Source organism: Protopterus annectens, chromosome 3.part0 (genome assembly GCF_019279795.1).
Source record: "Protopterus annectens isolate FY-2018-M chromosome 3.part0, PAN1.0, whole genome shotgun sequence".
Lineage (NCBI taxonomy): Eukaryota > Metazoa > Chordata > Ceratodontiformes > Protopteridae > Protopterus > Protopterus annectens.
Window position 1 is genome coordinate 1292611980 of NC_056731.1, and position 23869 is coordinate 1292635848.

Sequence of the window (23869 nt, forward strand, 5' to 3'; positions counted from 1 at the left end):
AAGATGGACTAGGCCAAGAAGAAATACTGTCTGGTTGACTAACAAAGAGGCTAAGAGAGCAGTTGCAATGGCAAAAGAAAAGGCATCATTGAAATCCTACCAGTACTGAAGAGTGACTCAGCAGATGGCAAAATGAAGATCTATCAAGTTAAAAGGCAATGACAGAAAGATAAAAAAAGATAGTTTTCACACACTGTTCAACATGGATGCCAGCAAAAATCTGTCCACCAATCCACAGGCCATCAAAAGCAGATGGACGGAGAACTTCAGTATTCTTCTGAATGAAGAAAACATCACAGAAACTGTACTGCTCAATGTACAGCCTATGAGGAAAGAGAATGAAGAACCCACTATAGAAGTAAAAGCACTAAGGAAAACTAAGTCCAGAAAAGCAGCAAGTTCAGTTGAAGTCACAGTAGATATGATCAAGATGTTTACTGTATTAGGGGAAAAATTCTTCCTGAGGCACTCATCATTGTATATAGAGAAAGGCATATGTGAGATGACTGAAGGACATTCAGAAATGCAGACAATACAGAGGAAAAAAAACTCCTGTCACACTGCATGAATGTGCTGAGTAGGGTAACTGATAAAAAATACACTGAGTAGTAGAAAGTAAGATGGGAGATGAACCGTTTGGATTTAGGTCAGTGCAACTGACTCAATGTTTACAGTAGACAAATAATGGAGAAGAAGTTGGAGATGAGGAAAGAATCCATGTGGGCACTCCTACTCTTAAGGAAACCATGTGATGGTCTGAAGTCCTGGAAACACAGGTTGAAATATTGAAGGCTATGTGCAAGTACTGAAATATGTGCAGTGTTTGGACATAAAGAAGCATTCCTAGTAGAAATGCTGGTGCATCAGTTTCAGCTATAAGCTCACTCCTGTTCATTCTGGTGATGCACTTCATTAGCAAGCAGGTTGGAGGGGACAGATTAGCAAGGAAGCTATGTGCAGACAAGGCAACACTGTAAGTTAACTGGAACACACACAAACAGCAGACAAGATGAGAACACTTGTAACCCAAAACGCGCCATTTACCCTGATGATAATCATAGAGACAGCCACCTATAAACAAGTCTTAAAATAATGAAAGGTTCACAGTGACAACTAGATAAAACGTTAATAAAAACACAGCTCATATTTTTAGAAATTGAATAGTACAAGTTTAGTATTAGTTATTGTTGAGATTGTAATTAGTAGGTAGGGCTTTAAACTAATTGCATAAAAGGTCATGATATAATGATTAATTCAGATTCTAATGAAGTTCTGGTAGTGGAACTAAAATCCTTAATCTGTTTTTATTAAAAATTTTATCTCCTGGTCACTGTGAATCTTATATTATTTTAACACTGGTTTATAGGTGGCTGTTTCTGTGGTTATCTTAAGGGTTGACAGTGCTTTTAGGGTTACAAGCACTATAGGCTGACTCGACAGAGGAACTTCAGCAAATGATCAGAGACTGGAATGTGTAACTGAAAGCATGTGGGATGAAACTGACAAGAGAAAAGAAATGGTCAAGAACAATGCCACCATGGAAGCAGGGAACAGTGAAAACTATAAAGCAACTAAGACAAAAAGTATCACTGTTAGAAGAATAAAGAAAAGGAAGCAGATCATCAATTCTACTTAGAAAGATAGACATGGTAAAAGTAATGCATAGTATCAAAACAGACCAGGATTTATCATACAGTACTTCCAATAATAAAGGAAAAATATCAACACAAGCAGAATAAAATAGGTATGCAGATAAACATAAAGGAGAAGTAAAAAAGAAGCAATTCATTGATGACCCAAAAAGGTTTTATAGAGAATTGCGAAACACAGCAAAAGAAGCAGAAACACCACCACTAATATAGACTGATTAACTGTTTTGAATGGCCATTTTAAGCCTAGCCAATAACTTGAAGTCAGAATCAACCCTTAGTCCTGTGTCTATAAGGTAAAGCCCTTAACTATTATGCCAGACTCACCCTCCTTTTTTAAATGGGCCTACCGGCCTTAGACTTACATACCTGTATTCAGAACTCAGGCACCCTGCCACTATACCACACCAGCCCAACCTGGTTAACAACAGCAAAATGATACTCCTCTTTAAGACTAAACTTGCAAGCTGTCAACATAAGTATATACTAATAACTTACCTTCTGAAACCATACAAATTATGAAGTGAGACTGATACAGTCACAATTTATAGTCACCTAGAAAAATAATTAATTATGGCAAAAGTAAAAAAGGTAATAAAAAGAAAGTTATATAGAACAAAGAATCATTTGTTGTTAAGCAAAGTCTTAAAGGAAGTTGTAAATAGGGAACGAATGAAACTATTGCATTAATGGATTACAAAAAAGCATTTAATAGCATCCTGCTTTTACGAATAATGGAATCCTTAGACTTGTATAAGATGCACCCTTCAATGATCAGTTAAGCTGCAGTGACTACAAATAGTGGCAAACTACTTTGCAGCTAAGTTATGACAAAAGGAAAATTACTGTCCAGGGATAAAAATTCAAAGGATGATATTCTAGAGTGACTATGTGTCACTGCTGCTGTTTTGTCTTGCCCTTAACTCATTACGTTTTTGACTTAGCCTAGGTTATGGTTCACAGCTCAACTTCAGAAACCAACCATGTATAAAGCCATGTTATCTACTTTTTATGTTATGGTTCATCAGATGAGAAGTAGAAAGCGCATCTAAAATGTGTAAAATATTCTCAGATAACATAAGAATGATATCTGGTTTTGATAAATGTCATTCTTATATCAAGAATGTTGTTTGGTCTTGTTAAATGTTCACAAGCAACATTTAAAGAAATAGGCTACAGCATCAAGAAAATATCATCCTGGGACAGAAATGTGATATAAAATAACTTGAGCTGATGGGAGTGTATAAATATTTTGGAATAAATAAAAGGTTGGTAATAAAACATGAATAAATGAGAATAAAGCTCAGTATGGAATACTTCAGAAGCCTGAAGCTAATATTAAAAACATTATTGACATATATATATAAAGTCTAAGTTATCAATCAATTTGCTTTTCCTGTCCTAATTTACAGGTCTGGTGTCATTGACTGGCCCAAAAAAAGTGTTTTGTACTTATCAAATGATATACAGAAAACATATCAAGATTATATATTCTAGCTGTGAAGAAGGTATAGGCCTCCTTATAATTAACTACATATATAAATATATAATCATGGGACTACATGCATATTTGCTGACCCTATCACATCCAAACACAGTAAAAGTTTTAATGCATGAGGAAAACAAGTCTATGATGACATATTTGTTTAGTTTAGCAGAATCATTTTGGAATAAAGCAAGAAAGGAAATCAAACAAGAAATTGACAACCATTAGACAGCAACTGAAAGAAAAGGATCAGAAAATAAATGACAGAAAATTGGACATTTCACAAATATAAAGGTAAACACAGACGCATGGAAGAGCTTCATACTGACCAATATTTAATGTGGGAATGGATAAAGAGAGGTGAACTGAAACAAAAAGATGGAGGCTTAACAATGGCAGTCTAAAATAATAAGCTACATACATATTGGTTTAATAAGTCCACTGAAAAATTTGGTGTGACCGATAAATGTAGGTTCTGTTAAATAGAACTGGAAACAGTTACACATTTCATTGCTGGGTGTGATACTCTCATGGTTGTGGGTCTTATTTACTGAAAGGTAAAATATTGTGGCATAGCTGCTGCTTTGGACATTTTTGCAAACACTGTCATATAGAAGTAGCTGAGAAGTATTGAAGACATGAGCCATAAAGCATTACTGGCAACAATGAAGTTTATATCACATGGGATCATCCATTACCAAACAGTTCCAAAAAATAAATGCATGAAAAACAGATATAGTAGTCCTAGAAGAAAAGACAACATAGCATTGATCATTAATATTTCTACACACAGCAATTACATTGTCTTATGCATTGAGAGACCCAATGTCTTAAAATACTAGGATTTGCAAGCAGAAATGGGAGCAAAGTGGAAAATAAATATTGATAAAGTACCAGTAGTAGTGGGAGCAAAAGGACTAATGCAAAAACTATTTGCAGCTGTACTTAAATATGCTACCAACTGATACAAGCCTATATGATCTGCAGAATGAGGCAATTCTGCATTCATCAATGGGAGTGCTGAGAAGAGCATCTTTGGCTAACATAAAAAACTGAAGCAAAACTCATTTCATGAACTTTAATTATGTCCTGACTCAGGAAACTGAGTCCATTCCTGTCAAGGTATATTAAAAATCTAAGCATTTGGTGAAAATAAACTCAAGACAAGACAATGATCATGGCAGCAAATGAGGGAAATCAGAATTTTATGTATTTGTTCACTTCTTTTTCTAGACTGTGAAAGTCTGACTTTGACTGAGAAAAGAAGCAATTATCAGTGGAGGACCAAAGAAAAAAGCTCTAGAAACTGCAAACTGAGATAGAAGGAAAATAGATTAATAATGGGAACAGGTTAAGTTAGCAATGTGTTGTAGCTGGAAAGAATGGTTGAGGAAGTTAAAGCTAAAATTAGAGATGTTGTAACCATATTGGAACAAAGAGTAAGGGATAATGAATAAAAACAAGTCAAAAAGCTGAATAGTAAGATGTAGAAAACAGTGGTTTGATCAATAGTTCTGTGTGACAAAGGGCGTCTACTTTAGAAGATCAAATTAACACAATATCAAAATTCACAAGAGAGGGATGAGTATGCTGAAAATGCACCAAAATAAAAAAAAACACTCAAAACAATGAAATTCAGAATATCATACAAAGTCAAGGAAAATGTACAGAACCACTCCAGACACCCTGTATTTTCAGACTTTTGTGTATTATTCACAAAAACAAGGGTGCCAGATGCATGATATGTAACATCTGCCATTGTTTCCTTTTGGTACTTAGCACAAGCTGCTAGAATGTTAGACTTAATTTATACAGTCAACACAGTTAACTAACTGTACTACATGTGATATTCTGGATTCCACTGTTTTGAGGTTTCATTGTTGTGTTTTTTCAGCATACTCATTTCGATCTTGTGAATTTTGATATTGTGTTAATTCAGTCTTCTAAAGTAGACCTAGCACAGGAACCTGAACAATGGATGCAGAACAGCCGAGGAAGTTTCAGGTGATGTTAGTAAAGTGACTAAGACAAGAAGAAGGATACACATTGTGGGGCAGATGATAAAATGAGGACACTAGATCAGAAGTCAAAGTAACTGTAATTACAGATGCGGTCAAGCAGAACAGATTACAGTGTTTTGCAGAAAAGCAGAAGACAATACAGAAAAGAAGATTTGGGAGAAACAGGAAAAAAAAAAGAATATGAGAGCATTCATCCATGAGATGATGGATTATGGATTGTGTGACAGAAGGCCTGCAGTAGTCAGTCATGACTATAGAGGAGGTTTGGAGATTGCATTTGAATTACAAGATGTGTTAAAAGTTTGAACAGCACCCTGATCCCATGTAGAAAATGTGAAACAAAGGTTAATGAGTCGATGATGTTAAAGACAGATCAGAGAGAGTTTTTGCAGTTGTTGAATGGGGACATAGAAGTACAAAAGTTGTGAAGGCAATAAATATTGGAAGAGTTGGATGGCAGGTGGTCCAGATGACTTCCACATAGACTTTTATACTGTATTGGGTCTGCAAGCAATGGTGCAAATTATTAAGATGTTTAATAGATTTTGACCAAGTGGTTAATGCCTGAGTCTGTGTATGAGGTAAGATTTATAGTCTTATATGAGAGAAGGAGTAGCCCTCTTTTGTAGAGTGAAGGAAGTAGTAGTCCACAAAAAAAAAAACACAAAAAAGGCAGATGATAGAATGGACTACTGAGGATAAGGAAGAAATTATGTATTGTTACTATTATGCAAGAAGACCAGAATTTCCAGATAGAATATATTCAAAAAGATTAAAAGTGAAATTAGAGCTAAGAAAAATGCTTGCACAAGAAAAACGTTCACTAGCTTTAAATGCACATCTGTGATTATTACTACAGCAGATCAATGAAAAACATTATATAGACAAAGAAACATTGGGCAGTCTAGAAAAGAAGCTTCAGAGGAAGTGCAAAAATATAAAGAAGAAAACTCAAAGACTTTTGAGAGGAAAAAAATATGGATAAAGGAAAGCAAAATTAGATTTGATATGCTGAAATATTTATGCAAAGACGAACGCCAAACTAATCAATACAAGAAAAGCAGATTCAAAGATATCTGATGAGAAATACAGGCAAAGGGATCCAGATATAGAAAATTTCACAATAAAAATAAATAAATAAATGAAGAAGAACACAGAGGAGGAGGAGGAATATAGAGCAGAAGATTAGTAAGGCTGAAGTTAAGCAAGTAGAAAATGAAGTCATGAAAAAACTAAGTGAAGAATTTAAAGTTTAACACAGGATATGTCATAGAATGACAGAACAATGAATCCCGAGATTAAGGAGATACAGGTGGGTTGGAAGACATCTGAAGAAGAAATTTGGATATGGGAAAAAAGAGATTTAGTATGGTGCTATATTTATGCAAAGGAGAAAGCAAAATTAATCAATAAAAAGCTGCACCAAAATATTTAAAAAGAAATACAGGGAAAGACACTCAGATATGGAAAACTTCAGAATTAAAAAAAAAATAAGTAAACAATGGGGGAATAACAAATGAAGGCTAGTAATGGATATATTAAAGAAATAAAAGCTGAAGTTATGGATTACCTGTGAAGTGAAGGATTTATTGTAGAAAACTGAACTAAGTAACGTCCCAGCATGATGGAACAATGATTCCCCAAATTAAGGAGATACAGGTGGATTGGGAAACATCCAAAGAAGAAGTGTGGACATGGGAAAGAAAAAGAGATTTAGTATGGTACAATATATATGCGAAGGAGAAAGCAAAAATAATCAATACAAAAAAGCAGCACAAAAATATTTAAAAAGAAATACAGACAAAGGCACTCAGATATGGAAAATTTCACAATTCAATATGTAAGTAAACAAAGGGGAAGAATAAAATAAACCTAGAATGGAGAAATTAAAGAAATAAAAACTGAAGTTATGGATTACCTGTGAAGTGAATGATTTATTTTGGAAAACTGAACTCGGGTAACGTCACAGCACGATGGAACTATGAGTCCCCAAATTAAGGAGAAAAAGGGAGAATGAGAAGCATCTGATCAGGCTTCAGTAGAAAAGCAGTATAAAAGTTCAGCTGGCATTGCACAGTAAGGGAAGGAGGAAGAAACAGTGGCAAGTGTGACTCAGGTAATGTTGTGGAGTGATACACCAAACACAAAACACGAACAATGTCCCAAAAAGCAGCTAGAAAAAAGTTTGCAGAAGCACAGATGCCCAATAAACTTCTTCTTACAAGTCTAAGAGGTCTTGTAGTCATAGAATACTTCTCCGTTAATGAAAATCCTTTAATGCCAAGCAAGAATAAAAATACACGGAAGGTGAAACACTCAGTGGTAGTAGGATCCAACATAAAAACAAGAAATAAATCAAGCGCTTTCACCCGTTCCTGTGACGGGCTTTTTCAAGATAAATTATTACCATTACTTTGCTTGCTTAAATACAATACTACTAATTCAATTATTCAATTAAAAAAGTTTTAACAATCCAATTAAATCAATTATTGGATGATATTTCGTTAATGCTTAAGAAAAGTCAACTGCTGAGCGTATTCAGTTAAGATAAATTTTCGTCAAACATTATTTTAAAACATTTCTATTGTGGTACATTCTAAAACACTATTAATTGTACTTGTTAATCAATGATGTTTTGTAGTACATTGCACTAAAACTAACAAACTATTACTCTCAATACTAAAAATGTTCTTGAGCCCAATGTTTGTGTTAAAATATAAATAAAAGGTAATATTTTAACAGAACCCCTCCGCTATCCTGTTAACTGCCGCGGGTGCATTTGGCCGTGAAACCAGATATTAGCTCTTAAATAAAATTAACTGACTTCTAGTTCTTATTTTGTTCTCTGCTTATTTTGTTAGCTGTGAATTGTTAAAAGTCAAAAAGTATATTGGATAATTCATTCTCTTCAGTTATTGGAAGTGATACTGTTTTGAGAATAAGTGATCGCGTGATATTTGTTCCTACATGCTGGAACCATTAACAGAATGTAGTATGTTTTTAGATGTGAGCTGGACCTAAAAAACATATTGTTTCATACACATTATCTTTGCTCAAACCTCATGAATATAAATTTTGAGTTAGCGATAGTTATTCTATCGTAACTTTTATTATTCAACTTAAAGGGAAAATTTGTGTCTGGTCAAATGTTATCGAAATCACATAAAGCTTCAGTGTTATAGTATTGGTTTGACAGTAAGCAACCTTTGCTTAAAATCTATTAAAACTTGTATTAAAAGTTTTTTAAAAATATTCATTTAATAACATATAATTTGTGTGTCAGTAAACATGCACATAAATTTTGTTTTGCGACAATCTTATTGTGCTAACCAATTTCCAACTATATTAAATATATTATTATTAGTTAACATCAAAATAGATATCTAATAAAAATATGATGTATAAATATGTAAATATATATAAATGTATGTAACTAAATAAATAAATAATAATATGAATATATAAATACATAAATAAATATATTAATGTTTTAAATGTTTTAAAAATATCAAATATGAACTATGGAAATTTTTTACTACTTGTAACATTGTGTCAATAATTATCATTTCATTTAAAAATATCGTTTCGTTAAAATTATTAATTCATTTTTAAATGAAAGAATGCTATAAACTCTTGCAAAATTAATGTAAAAATGTACTCTTGATCAAGTAATTTTTTGTGTTATAAAAATTCTTATGATATAAAGAAATATTTAATCCTTAAATGGACCTAGCATATAACCTAAATTTATCATAGTTTTGCCCTTCTTAGTTTGAGGAGGCTTGTGATGCTAATAGTCTCATTGAGTCCTGGGAATTTTGAAGCATTTAATCTAAGTTGCCAATTCAACTCCTTAAATTCAATGGTAGCTTTCCAGTCTCCCCCTCTTGGATTGAGGGGTACCTGTTCTATAACCATAAATTTTAAAGTCATGTTAGGGCATACAGTAAGATGTTTGACAAAGGCATTTGCTTCTTTCTTTTTCCGAATATCATACATATGTTCATAAATTCTCTTGCGTAGTGTTCTTTCAGATTTACCTATGTAAAAACTGTCACATTCTTGACAAATACTTAGGTATATAATACCTTTTGACCCACAGTTATAGTAACATGTTGGTTTTACAAAAAATTTTCTTGATTTAATGTAATAACCATTACTTTCAAGAATATGAGAACATTGTTTGCAACTATTACATTTATATGTTCCAATCCTGCCACCTTTGTTATCAGATTGTATTGGTGGTTGGTTTTCAAACATATTTTTTAAATTAGCATTCCTTGCATTCACAAACAACGGTCTTTCTGGTACCCATTTTTTTGTTTCTTCGTTAGTAGTCAAAATGGGCCAGAATTTATTTACCATTTTCTTTAATTGTTCAGTTTCATTATTAAAAGTACAACAAAAACTGGTTTGGGAAGTTGGGAAATTCACTTTAACTTCTGGTGCGGGGTTCACAGGGAATACTGGTTCCAAAACTGTGCCTAATAGTGGACTGTACATATCTGTTCTTCCTTCTAAGACTTCTTGGTACATTTTCTCTATTAATGTCAGTGGGTAACCTCTCTCAGAGAAGAGTTTTCTTAACACTTGGGCTTCAACAGAAAATTTTTCATCCGTATTACACATTCTTGAAGCCCTGATGAATTGACCTTTAACAATGCCCTTTTTCTGTGAAAAAGGATGGGCACTGCTATAATGCAGATACGTGTTAGAGAAGGTTGGTTTTCTATGTACAGAAGATTCAAAAATTTGTAATTCTGTATTCTTAACTAGTAACACATCTAAATAATTCATGTGTGTGTTACTAACATTGGATGTAAATTTTAAAAAACTTGTTGTCTCATTTATATATAACAAAAATGCTTCTAAACTTGTTATACTTCCTTCCCATAAAATACAAATATCATCTAGGTATCTTCTATAGTGTAAAATATTCTTCTCCCATTTTGTTTCAAAAATATATTCATTTTCCCAGTGACACAGAACTAAATTTGCATATGCTGAGGCACATGGTGATCCCATGGCCACCCCTTTGTTTTGCTTGAAAAACTCACCATTAAAATAAATAAAATTATTCTTTAAAATCAACATAAAATCAGTTAATAAATTTATAATATTGTTATTGAAATTTGATAGTTTGATCAATATTTCGTTGAACCATTGTGTTCCAATATCGTGTGGAATGCTAGGAAAAAGATCAATTACATCTATCGTTACTAGGAAGTCTGTTTTGGTATAATAACACTCTTTTATACCTTTAAGGAACTCCCAAGAGTCCTTACAAATATGTCGAATTGATGTAATGGTATTTTTGAGTGTTGCATCTACAAATTTACCAAGGGGTTCTGTGATGCTACCTGAACCTGCCACAATTGGTCTGAACTTAAGTGGTTCTAACCCCTTGTGAATCTTGGGTATACCAAATATTACTGGTGTAAGGGGTTTGTTGACTAGTAAATAGTTATGTAATTTCTCATTAATAACTCCCTGTAGTAGCATGTCATATAATATATGTTTAATCCTTGCATATGCTATGTTCAACTCATTTATTGAAAGGGTGCTGTACTGCTCTGTGTCCTGAAGCATATTGTGAATTACTTGTTCGTATTCTGTTTTATACATTAAGACTACCCCTCCCCCTTTGTCCGGTTTCATTACCCTTATCTGCTCATTCCTGAGTTGTTTGATAAGTTTAAAGCAATCTTGGTGTAAATTTTGTTTGAAAACATTTTTGTTATTAGATAGGCTTCTAATTTCAGTTTCCATCATATCTTCAAAGATTTTAACTACTGGATGAAGGGGTGGGTTAAAAGTGCTTGGTCTGCTTGGTAACGTCCCAGCATGATGGAACAATGATTCCCCAAATTAAGGAGATACAGGTGGATTGGGAAACATCCAAAGAAGAAGTGTGGACATGGGAAAGAAAAAGAGATTTAGTATGGTACAATATATATGCGAAGGAGAAAGCAAAAATAATCAATACAAAAAAGCAGCACAAAAATATTTAAAAAGAAATACAGACAAAGGCACTCAGATATGGAAAATTTCACAATTCAATATGTAAGTAAACAAAGGGGAAGAATAAAATAAACCTAGAATGGAGAAATTAAAGAAATAAAAACTGAAGTTATGGATTACCTGTGAAGTGAATGATTTATTTTGGAAAACTGAACTCGGGTAACGTCACAGCACGATGGAACTATGAGTCCCCAAATTAAGGAGAAAAAGGGAGAATGAGAAGCATCTGATCAGGCTTCAGTAGAAAAGCAGTATAAAAGTTCAGCTGGCATTGCACAGTAAGGGAAGGAGGAAGAAACAGTGGCAAGTGTGACTCAGGTAATGTTGTGGAGTGATACGCCAATGATTTCCCATATGAATGAGCAATGAATGACTTAGGAAACAGCTGAAGAGCATATGTTACTCAAAGACTTTCTGGAACTTTTGTAGAATAGCCACAGGAAACAGACAGTAAATTATGTGGCCTCAAGTTTAGAAGAAAATCATCAAAGAGAAGACTTTCTTGATTTAATAGAGTTGGATAGACATTACGACTGATAAAAAATAGATTACAAGAATTAAATAAGACCCAAAAAGTTAGATGTTTGGTAAATCAGCAATCAAAGCTATTAACAGAAATTCATGTTGATATAAAAGACAATAGAGTGCATTATTGTGCAGCTAAACTAATAACAAAGTCATACCACAAAAATACAGATCAATAAAGGAGAGGAAGGGATGAAATACAATTCCATCATGGAAGCATTGAACAGCGAAAACTATAAAGCAATTAAGGCAAGATGTACCACTGTTAGAAGAATATAGAAGGGTGAACAGATCAACAAAAATACTTAGAAAGACAGATGTGATAAAAGCAATGAAGAGTAACAGAACAGACCAGGGTCTATCATACACTATTGCAAATAATAGACTAAAGACATCACCACAGGCAGGGAAAAATGAAATATATGCTAAAATATAAAGGAAAATGACAAAATATTCAATTTATTGATGACCTAAACAAGTTTTATAGAAAAATATGAAACATAACAAAGTTGGTAAATGGAGAGAAAAGTTAAAAGAAACATTAATGAGTTCAAATGTACAGGATATGATATGGGATGGAGTAACGGCCAGAAAAACTGAAATAAAATTAAGAAAGGCTTCTAAATGGAAATCCTCAGGGTCAGATGCAGCAGCTAACTTCTGGTTAAAAGTATTTTACACAAAGACTTAGCTCTGTGTAAGAATTCCTTATATGTACATCTCTAAGAAATGCCAACCCAGTTAACAATAAGAAAAAAGAATATTCTTCCTTAAGAGTGAACCTGTAAGCCATCCTAAAGACTGCAGACCAATAACTTTCCTTCTGATGATGTACAAACCATATACTGGAATTGATGCAATGAGTTTATAGTATTTTAGAAGAAACCTATGGCATGCTAGTAGAACAAAAGGGCATCAAAAGAAAGTCATATGAAACGAAAAAAAATCATTTGTAAAAAGTGGTTGAATTTAAGTATAGCATGAATAAATCACAAAAATAATTTGACAACATCACACATTCATTGATAAAGGAGTGATAACAGATGTATAAGATATATCCAACATTGATCAATTACATTACAGTGATCATAAAACAGTGGCAACCCACCTTGAAATTAAGTCATGGTAAATGGGAAATTATCATCCCAAGGATAAAAATTCAAAGGGGGATATTCAAGGGTGATTCTTTGTCACCCTTGTTTTGTCTTGCCCTTATCCCATTAAGCTGTTTACTTAACATATTACAGCTTGGTTGCAATCTGACTCCCAGGAAACAAACTTGCTTTAAGATTTCTCATCTAATTTTTGTGGATGACTTAAAATTGCATAGTTCATCAGATGAGGAAATGAAAGCACAATTGCAAGTGGTTAAAACTTTCCCATATGATATAAGAATGACATTTGGTCTTGATAAATGTGCAAAAGCAAAATTTAAGGTAAGAAAGTTGCTGTATCAGGAAAATATTGATATAGGATAGGAATGTGATATAAAGGAACTTGATCAAGAAGGAGTATATAAATATTCAGGAATTGATGAAGGATCTGAACTACAACATGAACAAAAGCAAATAAAACTCAGTAAGAAATAATTCAGAACACCAAAACTACAGTCTTGACTTCTAGGAATAAAGTCAAAGTTATAAACCAATTTGCTCTTCCTGTTTTAATTTGCTGCTTTGGCACAATTGACTGGCCCAGAAAAATATTGGGTCAGCTGGACAGGAAAACAAGATAAATGCTTTATGCTCATCAAATGATTTATAAAAATCAACATATACCAAGATCATCTACTCCCTGTTCAGTAGGAGGTATGGGACTACTCAAAATTGATTACATGTATAGATCTGCAATCATAAGACTGCATACATATCTGTTGACCTGACAAGATCCAAACATAGTGAAAGTTTTAAAACATGAGGGAAGAAGTCTAAGATGACTTCCCTGCTTAGTTTAGCAGAAGCATTCAGGTGAGAAGTGGGAAAGGAAATAAACCAGAAGTAGACATAAATTAGGCAGCAACTGAGTTACCAAAAAACAAAATAAAGAATATAAGGAGAAGGATCACATGAGAAGGAAAGACATGTATATAAGTTATAAGTATACTGGCAAGTATAGAGATCTTCTGGAACAATCTCATGTTGATGAGGATTTGATGCAGGAATGGTTAAGAAGAGGTAAGTTGAAACCAAAGGATGAGAGGATAATTATGGCAGCCCAGCATAGTGGACTGCATACATGTTGGTTTACAATATCCATTGAACATAAGGGAGAAACACAAAAATGTAGTTTCAGCAAAAAAGATTTGGAAACAGTTGCACACTTTGTTGCTGGGTGTGATACACTCATAGCAGAGGGCCTGCACAATGAAAGGCATAATAACATGCTGAGATTATTGCACTGGGGATTATGCAAACACTACAATATAGAAGTAGCTGAGAAGCATTGGAAACATGAACCACAAATCATTATGGATACTGATGATGTACATCACATGGGGTCCCCCTTTACCAACAATCAAAAAGAAAAAAATAGATGAAAGAAAAATAAATATAGTAGTCCATGAAAAAAAAGACAAAAGTAGCTTTGATCATTTAAATTGCTGCACCTAGCAATTGTAGTGTCTCATGTACAGAAAGACACAAAGTCATAAAAAAATCAAGATTTGCAGGCAGAAATGACAGCACTGTGAAATAAAGATACCCAGACAGTTCCAATAATAGTATAAGCAATGGGTTTCATAAAAAAGAATTTATAGTCGCATTTAGATATACTACTGATATGCGTAGCTTTGTATGAACTGCAGAAGGAGTTGATTCTGGGCACATTGTGAGTACTGTGAAGAGAAATTTTGGCCACCATCAAGCACTGAAATAATACTAAGTTAATGAACTTTAATCATATCCTGAGTTAGGAATGGGAACAATTCCGGTCATGGTATTAGAAACCCAAAAGATTTGAAGAAATTAAACCATGAGATGAAGAGAAGTAGGAGGATCCAGGCATCATGTCAACTGCCACCACATTTCTTGAGTCAATGCCATGCCTGGCTTTCACAGTTTTTTCTCATGCAATCCATCTATGTCTTTGCTGGAAGTTTTCATTTCTTCTTGCCTTCTTAATGCCTCTTCCAAATCTTCATTAAATCATCTTTTGCTTTCCTGTGCCAGCAGTGGCGGCTGGTGACTTCAAATCAAAGGGGGGCTGCAGGAGACAGCTGAATGAGTGGGGTCAATGGGAAGAGGTGCAGCCAACTAGAAAGGGGAGGAGCTATGCTCAAAACCACAAAAACTAACTAAATACACTGCCTTGGGTGCCAAACCGTCATTATGAGAGTCCAATCAAGACAAAATGAAGTGTAGAAGAATAAAAATATTTCAATGCATTGGCTGCATGACACCTTACTTAATATCTAGATGGAAACAAAAAGGTTGTGAGGCATGAAAAAATAAATTACTTTCTAAATACATTAATGGAATGCCAGTCAAAATCAAGTATAAGAAAAACAAGCAGCACTCAACTCAAACCACTTCTTGCACTGCAGTTCTAATTATAATTTAGATTCAGTTTTATTAAAGTACCAAGTAACATGCTGAAAGTAGAAATCTCTGATGCCCCCACTTGTAAAAATGTTTCTTATCCAAAAAATGTCCTGCTGCCTGACAACTATCTATTTGTTTCATGGGGAAAACATGACCAAAGTAAAAAATGAAAAGCAAACGAGAAATAAGCTCAATATATATTGTTTAAAAGGATTACTGTACAGGTTATGGACCACACGATTGGCATTCTGTTTAGTTTACAGGTAAAGCCTGCAGAGATGACTGGAAGTCTCCAAGTGTAACGAGCTTCTTAAAATAATGTAATCCTGTCCTTTATTACAAATACTGTCATATGCATTTCAATACCCAAGGCTTATACATTATCTAGTTAAGTATTCTCTACATGGCAACAACAGAAAGGCTTTCAATGTTGGCAATTCTTTTACAGTATGCTTATTAAAGCTTACTTGCATCTTACGATCTCAGCCTAGCTTACCTAATGGTCATTAAAGTATTGCTACTTAAACACAGAGCAACAGGCACTTTGAGTAATAAGCATGAATCAACAGTACAAAAAATATGACAGAAACCAGACCATTCTGCAAAAATCAAGGACAGATGAAAAGCCACTCTAGTACTTGTGTCTACCTTGGATGGGAGGGGATACTCTGCACATTTACACTGCATAACTACTCCTTGCCTTGCTTCGACACATCCAGAGTCACATGGGGGGAGTGGGGTGCAACAGGTATGTCACAATCTGAAATGTCTTTGGCTGACTGTGATGGCCCTGACACATTTGTCATACCTCTCAACCTCAGAGCAAGAAATATGGACATAGCCATACAAAGAAGTGGGACAAAGGCCCAAAAATAAGGACATGTTTTAAAATATTGCTCTTATAAACTTAGAAAGATAATAGAATAGAACCCAATAACAACCAAAAGTCAAACCAGACTGTAATAACCACGAGATGACTTGGTACACGAAGATAAGCACAACTCAAAATAAAAATTCCAACAGCTTTTATTCGATGCAAACTCCACACAAGGAGCTGAGTGACTCCACAAGAATCAAATGCAAACTTGGTTGAGCGCTTTCATCTGCCTAGTAGCAGATTTCATCAGAACCAAGAGACTCAAAAAACATGCCCTTATATACCTAATTAGGCGCCAAAATTAATTAATTAATCATCTAATTCTTGCAAGATCCGTGCACTAGATGTATGTGTTGTTTGTTGTTACAAAAGTTATAGCACCAAGAATGCACTCCAAACAAATACATATAGAGTGCTAAAAATTAATTGACACTGCATATAAAATGATAAATCTATAAAAACATATCTTCATACATATTAAATATAACATATTAAATATAACATGTAACATATTAACATACTGAAATGCTAAATGGTCCTAAAAATACTAGTGACAAAGTGTGCATACAAAACCAACAACACTAAGCCCCAATTATATGCAATACTAGCCAACTGTGGTCCATAAACTAAACAATATCCAAAGGCCCCATTGACAATGTGCCTGTGTGTGCCTAAAGGACCCAAATATGAACATATAAAATGTATATATAGAACCTATATGGAATGCAAAAAGTCAAGTGAATGCAACCAACTACATATGTAAAAATAGCTGAAATATGTATCAGCAAAAAATATCTAGACACGCTATGTATATCTACAAAAATTGTATACTTGCATACCATCAATAATAATGCATCAAAAATACAGGAAAATATTGACGTAAATCATTCAATAAAATTGATCAGTGAAATTAGTTCAAACATTTGAACATGCTATACATAAAATATGTGTTTGTACATCTGATATGGACTGAATAAAACTGAATGCAGCTGTACTTAACTATCAATAATAAGAAAGGGTTTGATGCTGATATGGTCGTTAAGACCAGGTTTAGTCGTGGCATCACATATCATTTGCCATTTGCTTTCAAGAAGAGATAAATAACATTTCCAGTTGCCCCCTGTGGTTGTTTGATCTATAATGTCAATGATGCTAAACAGAAAGGAATGCTCACTCCCTTTATCTAAAATGTGCCTGCTTAACGCATTATTAGGATCTTGCTTCCTAATTCTATATGTATGTTCATAGATTCTTGTCTTGAGTCTCCTTTCTGTTTTACCTATATAGTATGCATCGCACCTCACACAGGTAGCAACATAGACTAATCTAGATGTATTGCAATTACCTCCTTTACTATGCAAGCTGTTGCGAGTAATGTTGTTCAATTTCACAACCTTAGCTACATTGATAAATCTACACTGCTTGCATGTACCACATTTCCTTGTATGTATATGTAAAGATAATAGAATAGGTCTTGCATTAGTATGAATTTTCTGAATGGTATGAAATCTGAAACTCAAATGTCTGTCATTATTTTCTAACTTCAGTCTTTAATGATTTGTCACTAATTTGCCAAAAAAAAACACAATTGTATGAAAAATGGATCAAAAATGTGATGTATAAATATAAAATAGCCACACAATACAGCTGGGAACCTGTCAAAGAAGGGACACTGTAATATTAGTACTGCTAACTTGAGCAGCTGATAAAATAAAAGAATCTACATGCATTTCTGAAATAAAAGTAATCTATAACTCTGATTATTACAGTTATTTCTTAATTGTAAACCCTCCATGTTTTCTTCCAAAATTGCTATTTTGCGGAGGGATTATTAGGGGGAAGAGCAACATTCTGAGCCAAAATCAGGGATAGTTGAGAGGTTTAGCTATGCCTAAATCTATAAAGCAATTTATTTGCATGTACCTCTCAACCTGTTTATGCAATAAATCTGGACAAGGTCAAATATAGTGGGGGAACATATAAACAGTACTAAAGATTGCTCTTGTATAAACTGAGACAGTTGATAGAACAGGTCTTACTTTAGCATGCATTTTTCTGAAGGTTATGAAGTCTAAAACTCAGTGTGTCATTATTTAGTGACTTAATTCCTAAATGATTTGCCAGAAAACCACAAATTTTATGAGGAACAAACCAAAATTAAGAAGCAAAAATCTATTCATTCTTTGAAAATCTGGACAGTTGGGAGGTATAGTTCAGCTGGGGATGTCTTTAAGTTTGCCACCCTTCCCCCTCACAAAATCATGGTCAAATGGAGCATTCCCTGCAGCCATTCCAATGATCCATTACTTGGCTATTTCACTCCATTTACCATAAACACTAATGTGCATACTGATTTACTTCTATGATGATTTGGACTTCATTTGAAAGTTTTATTTTGCATTTTACAGCACAAACACTAAGACATCTGCTAAACAAACTTAGCATTATAACTTCTCTGCCCTTGAAACTCACATTTATTGAAACAGCATTGAAACCCACATTCAAAGAAAATACATTTTACCAGTGGCAGATAAAGATTAACTCTGGGCTGTTTTCAAATCATAGGCCCCTTGCATATGAAACATACATGTGATCTTTGATACACATTCCTATTGTTTTGAACATTTTTCCAGTAAACAATGAAACAAAACGCATGCACCAATAATGACAAAACTGCCCAATTCAGAACATCTTTTCAGTAAACAATGAAACAAAATGCATTCACCCATAGTGACAAAACTGCCCAGTTCAGAACATTTCCAACATAAAAGACTACTCAAACTTCTACAGTCCACCATTATCAGTAAATATGCACAATTCTACAGTCCACCATTATCAGTAAATATGCACAATCTCTGAAGAAGTAAAAAAGTCATCTAAATAATTCCACATTAAATAAATCTGTAACTAATGAAGAGGTTGCTGCTAGCAAACACCTTTATATTCCATGGTTTCATCAAAAAATAAAGTGTCTGATGTCCCTGAGGAATAAATTGCCTATATTATATTAAAAATGATAAGCTAGTAATATTGCAATAGGAAATGGATGGCAAACTGATAACAGGCTCATAGTTAGTATCTTAACTTTTTCAGTATGGCAGCATTCAGCCCTTGTGGGAGTAGAACCAACAAACTTCTACATCAAAGGCAAGTACACAGCCTGTTGTGCTATTAACAATGCAAACTGACTTAGCATAAGCAGCACTAAACTTCTCTTCCACTGCAGCTCCCAGCTCCTTGTAAAATCTACTCAATACTCAACTGCATCTCAACTTCACAGCACTAGAAATCTGGAAAAAGACAAATTTATTGGGGGGGGGTCAAAAGGCCAAAACCAGGGACACATTAAACATTGCTTGTATAATCTTGGAAAGTTGCTAGAATAAAATGCTGTGCTACCACCATACATTTTACTACCAATGTCCATGTGCAAAACAGTCAGAGCAACAAACCACTATGCCAAATCACCTGCTTTGTGAAAGAAAAATGCTGTGTTACCACCATACATTTTATTGCCAAGGTCCCTGTGCAAAACAGTCAGAGCAACATACCATTACACCAAATCAGCTGCTTTGTGAAAGAGAGGAAGACTGAAACTTAAATGGCTACCGTTTAATGAATTCATTTCTCACCATAGCTGTCAACCTCTTAGCACAAAACACCTGGACAAAGCCTATAATGGGGTAATACAGTCCCAAAAATAAGGACAAATTTCAAATATGCATCTTATAAACTTAGAAAATTGCTAGAATAAAAGGTTGTGTTACTATGTATTTTCTGAAGAATATGAAGTCTGAAATTCAAATGCCTGTCAATTTTACTTCTGATGGAACAAAAACAATTTTCAGCAGAGGCCCAGGGAGAAATACTGCAGACATGTCTTTGTAACATGGGAGGACACAAAAGCAAACCCACACAAACAGAGGGAGAAGATGCAGACCCCACACAGAAGGCACCCCAGTCAAGAATCAACCCTGAAAACCTGCAGCTGTGAGGCAACAATGCTACCACTGCACCATCAAATATCAAGCATTGCAACATTTAGAAACCACCGATATTATGAGGAACAGATCAGATTAAATATGAGGCAAAAATCTGCAATTTTTTTTACAAATGGTGGTGGGTAGGGAATTGAGGTCCTTAACACCTGCATACAAGGTACAGGGTTCAACCCTGAGTATCTCTACCCACCACCATATGTTCTCTCTAGCCACCAGTACATAGTAACTGGGGCATTACACCCACACACACACACACACACACACACACACACACACACACACACACACACACACACACACACACACACACACCCTTTGTTCTGCAGTATTAAAGCCTTCACCTACCAGCCCAAACTCAAGCGACTGAACGAACACCTACCCGGTAATCCAAATCCAGCAAGCCCACAATCCAAACACCTACCTCAAGCCTTTGTCCATGAAGCCCATGCACTGACAGTCCCACGAGAGCAGCTCAGTCCTCCTCATTGGTTCTGACTGTGGCTGAAGCAGTCTTGGGCTCCTCTGTTCTGTGCGGTCGTCACCACACAGATTCCTGGTATTTCACAGCAATGCTTGCTGGGTACCTCTTTCTCCATCTCCAGACTGCTGATAAAGGCAGTCTAAGTTGTCCGCGCATGCGCAGAGGATCGGGACTCGTGAATTTTTTTTTGTTTTTTTCTAGGTGGGAGGGCTGCAGTCAGGCAGTCCGATAGGATGAGCCGCCCCTTCTTTTACTTCTCTGCAGTTGATGTTACATTGGTTTCTACTCTGTTGTCACCATTCCTTCATCTTTCCCAGAGTGGGCATACTACCATCCAGCTCAGGCACTTGAACTCCAGCAACTCTAGCTTCTTTAATGTCTCTGCCTTCACTACACAGGTTTCTGTACTATACATAAGTAGTGGTTGCACCACTGTTATATGCACTTTATTTTTCAACTTTTTTGAAATTTTTCTGTCAGATATGACCCCTAACATTTCACATCAGCTTCACTGATTCTAGCCTGGACCTTCTCCTGCAGACCACGCCTCCAATATTTGAAGCTTTTAACTTGTCCCACAATTTTCCCTTCTGTCTCAATTTTTCAACTTGTTCTGATTTTTCCCATTTACCCTCATGACAATTGTGTTGTACATATTCAGTCTCATTACATGTGCCCTGAGTTTTGCAATTCATTCCCCTATCATTTAATGAAATTCCTGTTCATTCTACTTGGGATTTCAAACCATTGCATAACCATCCAAATATGCTTTCATGTAACCTTGTTATATGCTTTCTCCAATTCTAGGAATGTCTGGTTTGGCTTTTTCCTGATCTCTAGCTTCCTCTCCACTAGCTGACTTACTGTAAATATTAAGTCATATGTGTTGCATCCTGATTTTAATTCCTACAGCATGAGACACTTGTTTATCAGTAATACGCTCTGATGTGTTCATGTAGCATGACAGGAGTTTGATGTCCCTATGTTAACCACAGCGAGAAATATCCCTTTTGTTCTTGTAATCTGACAATAGATCATGTATTCTTCAGTCAATTGGTATATTTCTTTCTCTCCATACAGGTATGAGTACCATCAGGGCCCATTTCTCCCCAACTTATCCCGTATGTTAATCATTCTGCTTTGAGCTCATCTGATCCTGCTGTTTTCCTTGACTTCATTTTCATTAGTGCAATTTTTTACTTTTTCTAGGAAGGGCTCTTCCTCTTTCATCATGTGTTGTGCATGAGGCAATGTAACTTCTGTTGGGTTTCCTTCATTCATAAACTTCTGGAAGTATTCCCTACATCTATATTAGATGTAATGTGTGGCTTGTGAAAAAAAAAAAAACTAAGGAGGAATTAAAAGGCACGTGATTAAGTAGAAAGGATCGTCAATTAGCTGAGAAATGGAGGTGCAGAGAAAGGACTGGAGGGATAATTCAGAAAATGAGGATAGGGAATACTTGCAGGTCAGTGAAAAAATTAAAGACAGGACTTAATGGAGCATTTAACAAAGAGGTGGATGCAGAAAACTGAAACTCGGGGAGAGGACTTTTTGAGAGGAAATATAGGCAACAGGAAGTTTCTGCCTGTGGTCCAGTAGGAGATTTGCCTTGTATATTCTTGCACATATATTACCCAACTCCAGTGACAAAAAATGGAGGGTTGGAGGCCAGACAACAATTGCTAGAGGTGTGGGCAAAAGAATGCAGACTAACTGTATTTATATGGAGGGAATGATATGATGCAAAGCCCTGGAGGTGTGGATGATAATGCATGGAAAATGGAAAGATCTTGGTCCTTTTGTTTATGTGGAATAAAGATGGAGGGCAGAAAATAAGAGAAAAGGAAATAAGAAAGATTTTGACCATAGCATCGGGTATTAAGAGATAAATAGTCTTAATGAGCAAGGAAGGAAATTAGAGCCATGGATACTCAGAGGTATGCCAAATTGGATAGCAAAGTTTTGCTTATGTTCAGCAAAGTTAAGAACACTGTGGAGTATGATGCATAGGTAGAAGACTGATACACAGGAGGAAGAGGAGAGAGGCTGTTTCAGGCCAGGTTTTGATTGTTATGTTGGATAAATGGTAAGATGCAAACAAGTATGAAGCAACACAATAAGGAAATGTGTCAAAATGGATACACTGATAGTGAATGCTGAATGCAAACAAAAAAAATGGAACATAAAAGAGCAGAATACATCTTTATTGTTGGGTAGTAAATATGGACTATGGGCTTGATATTGATATTTTATAAAACTTATGAAAAGAAAAATTAAATATTTAGTTAGAATGACAGTATAGACTATGCATGAGACTGCTGCAAAAATATTTTAATAATATCTACTTCACTTAAACATTTTGACATGAGGTAGAGGCTCATGAAGCCCACATCAACTCTCAGTATGGCAAAGTAGATTTCATAAACTTAAGGTGGTCACTTGTCCAGAATAAGATAGAAATGGAAAGAAGCAAGTTGTCTACATTCCTTACTAAAAATATTTGGATTCTTTCTCTCATAAATAGTCAAATTCCAATAATCTACTTGAGACACATTTAAATGAAAATTAAGCTTAATATCTCATGATTTAAAATGTAATTTGAAATCCCTTAAACTATAGTTGGATTCCTCCTTTCATCAGAAAAGTAAAAAAATCTATAAGATAAAAAGTTGGGACTATGCGGTTTAGAAAATGTAAAATTAAATATAATGAAACTCAACATAACATTTAAAACACTGGCAAAAGATGATAAAAAAGTAACCTTAAACTGCTGAAATAACTAACCATCATAAGAAAAAATGGTTTAAAGAAAAATGTATTAAGCCAAAAACCATGTGATTTAATGGTGATTCACCTAAAAAAATTTTTACAATGCCTCAATTCCTTTAGAGTCCTGAATGCTTGTTTATGAGCTGATGATATCATCTATAACCAGGAACATCTCATGCTAGCAAATGAGGTCAGATATTTTACCAACAGCATGCTTGAATCTTGAAGACTACTTTTTTTTACTTAACAAAAAAAACTATGGATAGTTTTTTAATCTTACTATTAAAGAAAGGAGTATGTTATTTGCATTAACCAAAAAACATGAATTAAGGTTTATGAAGGCTGACAAGGGCAATGGATTATTTATTATCTACCAGAACAAATATATTACTGCCATGGAGAAAATATTAGACAATACATTTGAATACAAGTTAGTATCCTTGTTTTACATTCATTCTAGGTTTACATTTTTAGGCAATATATTGTTAGATTTACTC